We start from the raw sequence: 9,007 nt of genomic DNA, 5'->3' as shown, positions 1-9,007 counted from the left end.
AAGGTAAAGGGACCCCTGACCATTAGGTCCAGTCGTGGCCGACTCTGGGGTTGCGGCGCTCATCTCACTTTACTGGCCGAGGGAGCTGGCATACATGTCGCCATGTATGACTAAGCCGCTTCTGGCGAACCAGAGCAGCGCACGGAAACATCGTTTGCCTTCCCGCTGGAGTGATACCTATTTATCTACTTGCACTTTGACATGCTTTCAAACTGCTAGGTTGGCAGGAGCAGGGACCGAGCAATGAGAGCTCACCCCGTCATGGGGATTGAAACCGCCAACCTTCTGATCGGCAAGTCCTAGGTTCTGTGGTTAGACCACAGCACCACCCGCATCCTGTATTCCCTTTAGGTTGCTGTTAAAATATGGGGGAAATAACAAGCATGGAAAAGGAGGCAAGGGGTCAGGGTAGAGGAGAAATGAGGGTGAACTAGCTAAGGTTAGTACAATCTGTCCTGGAGGATCCTATAAAGAAGTTAAACAACTTAAACATTCTGCTTACTAAGGGGAAGGTTACGTGGATTGAAAAAATGAACAGTACTTAAGATCTGGCTGAAAGTTTCCAACACAAAAGGTGGGTATACTAAATGAGAAGAGATGGGATGTTCTAAGTATCCCACCACAAATCAGTGGTGAATTCTAGGTGCAAATGTGAATGGAAAATCTAGGGTCATACTCTCATTGATCAGGGGTGCCTAGTGCAAAAATACCTGGTGCAGACAGGGTTCTGTTTGCAAACCTAGAGTGGCGGATCCTAATCTTAAGAGATGCAAATGAATGTTGATGAATTCAGAGGTGGGTTCTGGTTCGAAAGACACTTTGGTTGCCACTGGGACAAATACAGGTTGAGACAGAGGTGTGTGCTTGATCTCACTTTGTGCCAAAGAAAAAAGGAGCAGAGAAGGATATTTCCATCTATTTAGAGTCCTTGCTTCCCATGGTAATATGAGCAAGCCTTATTCCTATTAGGGAAGGAAGGCTGTGCATACCATGGCATGCTTCCTCTGCCATGCTTGGAAAAACCCACGTTTTCTACAGTCACCTGTAGAGTGAAGGTCAAAGGGCACAAACACAATGACTGCCTTGGTAACAGGTGCACCAACGGAACATTGCTTTTTGGTTAGGATCTACCGGGTAGCTTCTTCCTCCCTGCACCCCTTCCCCAGAGTGCTCCCATCCATTAATCTCTTTTGGCTCAATATAAGAAAGTAAAAAACAGTAAAGGAACCCTGGACGGTTAAGTCCAGTCAAAGGCGATTATGGGGTTGTGGCACTCATCTCGCTTTCAGGCCGAGGGAGCCGGCGTTTGTCCACAGACAGCTTTCCAGGTCATGTGGCCAGCAGGACTAAACCGCTTCCGGCGCAACAGAACACCGTGATGGAAACTAGAGTGCACAGAAACACTGTTTACCTTCCCGTCACAGCGGTACCTATTTATCTACTTGCACTGGTGTGCTTTCAAACTACTAGGTTGGCGGGAGCTGGGACAGAGCAACAGGAGCTCACCCCGCTGTGTGGATTCAAACCACTGACCTTCCGATCAGCAAGCCCAAGAGGCTCAGTGGTTTAGACCACAGCTCCACCCATGTCCCAAATAAACAAGCACACAATCACTGATAGGTCCCCCTGCCATTATGAGGCTCAAAGCAATGAAGATGATGCCTCCCCAGCTGTTGTCATTGGCTGTGGGTTTCTTGTGATGTCACAAAAGCACTTGGCAACTGAGTGGATATACAGGCAGGCCAAGGGGAAAGCCCTTTTCTATTTCCAGCAGGACACACCTGGGAATGGGATGTGACATTCAGCTCTGCCAAGGTTTCTTCCACTTGGAGGAGGCAAAAGTGGTGAATGGAAGGAAGCAATCCTCTGGCAGTGGGATGCTAAGGAGCGATAATAAGGCAGGTTTGCTTGCTTGAAGGCTGCTGGTATCTGTGGTTGGAAGCTGGCGGACGTCTCATGATGGACCTAACAGTAACTTCTGGCACAATGGGACACCATGACAGAAGCCAGAGTGCACAGAAATGCCATTTACCTTCCCGCCACAGTGGCACCTATTTATCTACTTGCACTGGAATGCTTTCGAACTGCTAGGTTGGCAGGAGCTGGGACAGAGCAACGGGAGCTCACCCCGTCGCAGGGATTTGAACCGCCGACCTTCTGATCGGCAAGCCCAAGAGGCTCAGTGGTTTAGATTGAAACTCAAAGACTTGAAGGGCTGTCACATAGAAGACATCTTGTGTTGATTGCATGGAAGATAGAGCAAGTTTGTTTTCTCCTGCTCTGGAAGATAGGACCTAAACCAGAGGCCTCAAGTGCCAAGAAAGGAGATTCTGACTAAATATCAGGAAGAACTTTCAGATGGTAAGGCTGTTCAACTGTCAGGCTGCTGCTGGCCAGTTGCCCAGGAACGTACAAAGACAAGGAAATGTTTCTTATCGTCCACTTTTTATTCAGCATTTACAGAGAGAGGCTATAGAACCCAGCCTCTTGGGTAATGGCGTTAGGATAATGCCTGAGTGAATCTCCACCCCCACCATCTCTCACACTTCCTCATTTGTCACTTCTACAGGTGCTGCTATGTGCCCTCTGACTTTGAGCTCTCTGCTCTCCTACTTTTAAGGCTTACTGGGTTCTGGGAGATGGAGGGTCTGGAATGCTTGCTAAAGACACTGTGTCCCTCAGCTGTTGCCTCCTGGTGCTTCCTCCTCCTCTCCCATCATTTCCTAACTTTCCCCCTCATGTGCCTGTGAGCTGTGACCTCCCTCAAACCCCTGTTGTAAATCTAAACTGTCTTCCTCTTCCTCCTCGCTGGAAGGGTCAAGTTGGGGAGGCTGATGTGGCGTTTGCCCATTCGTTTAGAAAATGCCTGTACAGGGGAGAGAGAAAGGGTTAAAATGTCGACCAATAGGAAAGCTGGAGGCAGAGCCTCCCTGTTTATAAAAGGGCTTAGCCTGAGATTTGAGTTAGTTAGTTGGTTGGTTTTAGTGGGTTGGTTGGTTGGGAAAGGCAGTTGGAAAAGCAGTTGGCAGGTAGTTGGTAATAGAGACAGTTGGTGCAGTTGGTTCTTGTGTGAGGGGAGGGAGGTAGAAGAGATACAGACAGGATAAAATAAGACTAGGAAGGTAAAGAGTAGCAACGTTTGGAATGCAGTTAAAGTTTGTGTCTGAAATAAACTACACTCTTCTTTGTCAACGTGAGAACCTGACTGAGACTTAAGTGATTTACCTGGGAGGACCTGGTTGGGGGCAGCGGATTAGTGGTGTACGGGTCAATAGTCCATGAGACGACCGGGGGCTCCGTACAAACGCCACAGCAGTCTCCACCATTCCTCCTCTGCCCAGTCCCTAACATCAACAGTGGAATGGACTCTCTTGGAAAGCAGTGGACTCTCCTTCATTGGAGGGTTTTAAGCAGAGCTTGAATGGCCATCCATCATGGATGATTTAGTTGAGATTCTGGCTTTGCAGGGGTTGGACCAGAGGACCCTCGGTGTACCTTCCAACTGTATAATTGTATGATTTCTTTTTACAGATTACTCTCCCTGCCACGTTCCTGCCCTTCCCGGAGCCCCATCACCTTCTTCTTCCTAAGTAGGCAAGGAGGCAGGACTTCCTACGGAAACCTGCATGGAGCACGTAGAGGACAAGGACTTTGCTGCACCTCACCACATGCAACAGTGCAGGCCTTTGCCCCCCATGTCAAAGTGTGATGGCCTGGGACTCGGACTTGGAACCAGAGGAGTCTCAGTCCGCACTGGATCCTTTGCCTCAGGCAGCATCACCATCAAGTCAGGGGCCTGATTCTGAAGAGCCCCAGTCTGCACAGGTTCCCCTGCAACAAGCACCAGCTGGGCTGAGTCAGGGGCCTGAGCCTGCCCTGGCTCCAGATGTGGGGATTACCTCGTTGTCTTCAGCTGGGCCATCACTTACAGCTGCTCCACTACCAGTTGGGTCAGGAGAGGCTGAGGCAGCCTCTGGGTCTAGTAACCCACCGACATCTCCCAAGCTGCAGAGACTAAGGTCTGAGAGAAGGAGAGATCTGAGTACTCGCAGGAAGAGGGCTCGCCTTCAGGTGAGACAGGGAGGTGAGTCACTGGGGGATCGGGACCGGCCATTACCCCGACAAAGATAAAAGGCTGTTGGACCCCGCCCCAGGTTGCGGGAGCAACATTGCTGTTTGCTAGAACCTGCCTGAGACCCTGCGCCCGACTTAGCCTGGTTTCCTGCCTGGGCCCTGTCGGACTGACTCCTCGCGGAATCCTTGGATTTGGGACTGAACCTGGACCGCGTTGCTCTGGTTAACCCCTGGGCCCAGCACACAAAGGTTGTAGATCTGGTGCTGAAATGGATTGCCAGGTAGCTCTCAAAGAAGCATGCAATTCTATCCTACTCAGATTACGTATGGCCTTGGCCATTGTGTTATATGATATGCCCCTCTCTGCACTGGGAAACCAAATAGAATGGACTGGAAATGATCAAATAGTTCCTGTACCTGTGCAGGGATGCAGGCAGAGAACATGTAGAGTTCACTGGAGTGCTGCATTTTAAAAAAAATATTATTTTAGAGATTGTGGCTGCATATTACAATGCCCTTACCAATTAATTTGCATTGGGCTTGTTCGGCAATGTTTGTTTATTCTGTAATGGTAGCAAAGTAGGGAGAACCAGGCAATGCACTTTTAATAATTCATAATTTTTTGTCAAAACAAACATTTCAAACTGTCACAACCCCCTTTTCATTTCCTCCTTCGTTCCTCACTTTCACCGTAGCCTATAAAGGATGTGTTAAAGAAGATGACAAGATTGCAAAACAGGTGACATCTGCGGTGGGCGGGTGGACGGGGAGGAAGGATCAAGGATTATGGAGGATGAACATCACAAAATCCTCCTCCCCCTCCAACCCCTAGTTACTTATGCAAATTTCTTAAGATAATTTTGACAGCAACTTATTCGTGCAGGTTGTGGTAGTCATTCATGCAGACTGAGACCATCCATCGCCATCCTGGTGCTCTCCAGAGACTTTGGACCATAGGTAGGCAAACTAAGGCCCATGGGCCAGATCAGGCCCAATTCCCTTCTGGTTTTTTTTTTTTAATAATATTTATCGATAATTTCAGGATTACAAGAAAAATAAAAAACAAAAAACAACACTACAATACAAAAAAAGAAAAAAAGAAAAAAAAGAGAAAAGCACAAAATATAAAAACCAATACGACAATACAGCAAAAGAAAGTAAAAAAGAAGAAAAAAGGGGAAAAAAACACAAATCCCAAATTCCATATCCATAATTTCCATTTGCTTGTTTCATTGACCTCCTCACACCTCCCTTTTTGTATTCTAGTTTAGTAATTATTTCAGCAAATTCTTTCCATCTTTCTCAATTTTTGTTATAAAATTTATCTTAACAATTTAACCTAATAATTAACTCAACAAATCCTTTCCATCTTTCCCCATATTCTGTTATTCAAGTTACCTTAATTTATTTAACCTTATCTTACCCCTAAGTACCTTAAGACTTAAATCTTAGTTTTCAAATATACATAGCTCCTGATATCATTTCTGCTAGCGTCGTATAGTTTCATTCCCACATTTTCCCTAATATTCATTAAGCTGATTCTAAAAATAAAAAATTTCCATAATAAATTCTCTTCCAATCATCATCCACAGGCCCAATTCCCTTCTGGATCTGGCCTGCGGATGGTCCGGGAATCGCCGCGTGGATCGCCAGCACGCACGTTCTTTCCCTCTCTATCCCTCTCCCTCACACAGCAGCGGTGGTGCCTCCTCCCTTCCTCCTCTAGGCAGGGCAGGGAGAAGCCAGTAGGAGGGAGGCTGGGCTTTGTTGATGCCAGCAGCAGCAGCAGCGCTTGAGCGGCCGCCATTTTAAGCAGCCCCTCTCTGGAACCCTTTTGCTCGCCGCTCATTGTCCCTCCACCGCTGCCAGCCCCTGCTGCTCACAAGACACAGGTAAGCAGCCACCGGGGCTCGTGGTGCTCTTGCATCATTTTTTTCTTCAGAATATAATCTGGCCTCCCACAAGGTCTGAGGGACAGTGGACCGGCCCCCTGCTGAAAAAGTTCACTGACCCTGCTTTGGATTAAAGGTCCGTGATGGGAGTTGAAGGCCACACTAGACAAGCCATAACAACCCACTCCAGAAAGAAAAGCAATTCCATGATGCGCAGTGCATATATCCGGAGGACCAGGCTACCTCGAGGCGCCTGTGTACATTGACTGGTAGCAGCTGTCAAGGGTTTCAGACAGGGATCAGTCCTAGCAATTTCTGGAGACACCAGGATTAAATTTACAGAGGCGGTTATAGAGTAGCACAAGTTGAAAGCCTGCCAGTGCAAGTAGATAAATAGGTACGGCTGTGGTGGGAAGGTAAACAGTGTTTCCATGCGCTCTGGTTTCTGTCACAGTGTCCCATTGCGCCAGAAGTGGTTTAGTCATGCTGGCCACATCACCTGAAAAGCCAGCTCCCTCGGCCTGAAAGTGAGATGAGTGCCGCAACCCTATAGTTGCCTTTGACTGGACTTAACTGTTCAGGGTTTACCTTTTTACTGGGTGCCACCCTACAGGGGGTGCAAAAACAGTGCTGTAGAGGCAGGGACACCGCATTTGAGAGCCCAAAGTCTGCCACCGGGACCTGGAACTACCTGAACGCTCCAGCACTTAGCTTTGGCCCTTCTGAATGTTTGCCAAACTGAGTTTCAGGTGTTAACGGGTTTTTGACAGGCAAGTCCTGTGTGCATTTAAATCCCTGCTTCTAATGAAACATCCAGTGTGGGCGCCTAGATGCCACTTCAAATTTCACCCTGCTAAAAATGTGGCACACAAACCAACTTCAAGTTTCCACTTGATAGAAGCTGAAAGGAGGCACATCTCTCTCCTTCGCCTCAGAACATTAATATTTACAGTGAGTTCCTGAGGAATGAAGTGAGGCTCAGAGTCAACTGACTGACACTCACCAAATGCTAAAAACAAGCCAACCCACAGATGCCTTTTAATTTTCAAGGATCTGTTCAGGTTAACCTCAGATGTCTGCCTCGCCCTTTTCTTCCTGTTGTAATTGAAACAGTCAAAGAAAAAGAAAAAAAACCCACATAACATAAACTGCTGAAAGAATTGTTCAAGATATTATAGGAGATTTAAGAAACTTCTCAGCTGCTTGTTTGTTTAATCACTAATTGATAAAAATCTGCAAAGTGAGAGTTTCCAAATAGGAAAACAATTAGCAGAGTTAATCAACAGAGATAAATGAATAAATAAAAATTGGTTAAATTGTACACGTTTTGAATTTTGGAGAAGCAAAATCCCATGCTATTTATCAAGACGGTGTTGAGCGGGCAGTAGAATCGAAGGGAATGAGGCAGCTGGATTGCACCCAGAGAAGAACGAGCAGAACTCCACTTGTACAACGAGGCTTCCCAGATTTCTTTCTCCACGATAGGTCCCTGCAACTCATCCCCCAAAGCCACGCAGTGCTCAGGATGATGGGAGGCTGTGCATCGGGATTGTAGTGGAATGGAGAATTTCAGCCTTACCTGTGAGTGGAAGCTCCTTTCCACTTGTGCAAAACGCCTTTGGATCCAGGTCACTGTAATTTAAATAACACAATCAAGCCAACAAAGAAAATTGAAGTGTGATTCTTACCACATTTTCTCAGCACTAATTTCCTCTAAGTTTAATGTGTGGAGGTTGTGTAGCCCCAGGTGTTGTTGTTGTAGTTTAGTCGTTTAGTTGTTCGTGACCCCCTGGACCAGAGCACGCCAGGCACTCCTGTCTTCCACTGCCTCCCGCAGTTTGGTCAAACTCATGCTGGTAGCTTTGAGAACACTGTCCAACCATCTCGTCCTCTGTCGTCCCCTTCTCCTTGTGCCCTCCATCTTTCCCAACAATCTTTTCCAGGAAGTCTTCTCTTCTCATGAGGTGGCCAAAGTACTGGAGCCTCAGCTTCAGGATCTGTCCTTCCAGTGAGCACTCAGGGCTGATTTCCTTCAGAATGGATAGGTTTGAGCTTCTTGCAGTCCATGGGACTCTCAAGAGTCTCCTCCAGCACCATAGTTCGAAAGCATCAATTCTTCCCCTTCATGGATCACTGCCTTGCCATGACGAAGGGGCTTGAATAACTCAGAGAAGCTAGGAGCTATGCCATGCAGGGCACCCAAGAAGGACAGGTTATAGTGGAGAGTTTTGACCAAACGTGATCCCCTGGAGCAGGAACCGGCAAGCCACTCCAGTATCCCTGCCAAGAAAACTCCCTGGACAAAGACAACAGGCCCCAGGTGAGGGCTGCTTAAATGGCTTTGTCGGCTCTGCCCCTTGCACAGCCCATGTCCAAGCCAGCATCCCCATTCGCCAAAGTGGGATGCAGGCCAGGATCCAGCTCCTGATAGGCAGTGCAGGCTTAAGGAAGGGGAACTGAGGCCATGATCCTTCATTGGGGCCCCAGGGAGCTTCTGCCGTCCTGCAACACCACCACACTAAAAGGAGTGAGCCAACTTGTGTGACATAATCCCTTGAATATTTAGATTTATTTATTTATTTATTTATTTACTTACTTACTTACTTACATTTATATCACGCCTTTCTTTCTTCTGTTGTGGAATGCAAGGTGGCCCACAGTAGTTTGCACATGAAAACACTGCTCACCTTCCTGCTGCAGCGGTACCTATTTTTCTACTCGCGTTGGTGTGCTTTCGAACTGCTAGGTTGGCAGGAGCTGGGACAGAGCTATGGAAGCTCACCCTATCATGGGGATTCGAACCGCTGACCTTCCGATTGGCAAACCCAAGAGGCTCTGTGGTTTAGACCACAGTGCCACCCGTCCAGGGGTCCTTTACCTTTACCTTTCAGTAGTTTGTATCCTGGGACGCGGATGGCGCTGTGGTCTAAACCACAGAGCCTAGGGCTTGCCGATCAGAAGGTCAGAGGTTCGAATCCCCACGAAGGGGTGAGCTCCCGTTGCTCTGTCCCAGCTCCTGCCCACCTAGCAGTTCGAAAGCA

The 9,007-nt window shown here is 47.7% G+C and overlaps 1 long non-coding RNA gene across 4 annotated transcripts; it reads left to right on the top strand.

The window, feature by feature from the left end:
- Positions 1 to 1,780: 1,780 nt before the first annotated feature.
- On the top strand, positions 1,781 to 8,163 carry LOC308458373. 4 transcript variants are annotated; one of them, XR_013977300.1, is made up of 4 exons: positions 1,781 to 2,361; positions 3,532 to 4,813; positions 4,958 to 5,063; positions 5,667 to 8,163. It is a non-coding gene; the product is annotated as an uncharacterized lncRNA (long non-coding RNA). The 4 variants fall into 4 exon arrangements; XR_013977301.1 differs by having other exon boundaries at positions 3,532 to 5,031; XR_013977302.1 differs by having other exon boundaries at positions 3,532 to 5,063.
- The last annotated feature ends 844 nt before the right edge of the window (positions 8,164 to 9,007 follow it).

Source organism: Podarcis pityusensis (genome assembly GCF_964106645.2).
Source record: "Podarcis pityusensis genome assembly, chromosome: 11".
Lineage (NCBI taxonomy): Eukaryota > Metazoa > Chordata > Lepidosauria > Squamata > Lacertidae > Podarcis > Podarcis pityusensis.
Note: the sequence above shows the minus strand (reverse complement) of the source record. Positions and strands in the feature narration are given on the sequence as shown.